The sequence below is a fragment of the Penaeus monodon genome, chromosome 25, assembly GCF_015228065.2.
Source record: "Penaeus monodon isolate SGIC_2016 chromosome 25, NSTDA_Pmon_1, whole genome shotgun sequence".
Classification (NCBI taxonomy): domain Eukaryota; kingdom Metazoa; phylum Arthropoda; class Malacostraca; order Decapoda; family Penaeidae; genus Penaeus; species Penaeus monodon.
In genome coordinates, this window is record NC_051410.1 from 2,761,132 (window position 1) to 2,761,360 (window position 229).

Consider the following 229-nt stretch of genomic DNA (forward strand, 5'->3'; position numbering starts at 1 on the left):
CACTCACAGCACTCAAGATCAGCCGACACAAAAAATCCTGGCACAGGTCCAGTCCCCGCGCATCTTCCACGAAAAAAGTGAAAGCAAAATAGTGTAGCGACGGAGGACTCCGCTCTATGCCTATGCAGCGACCCTTCTCTGGAGCAACCTCGGCAACACCGAGGCACGAGCAGGTTCCAGCATCGCGATATAACATACTATTGGGCTGGGACACGTCACGACGCTACGA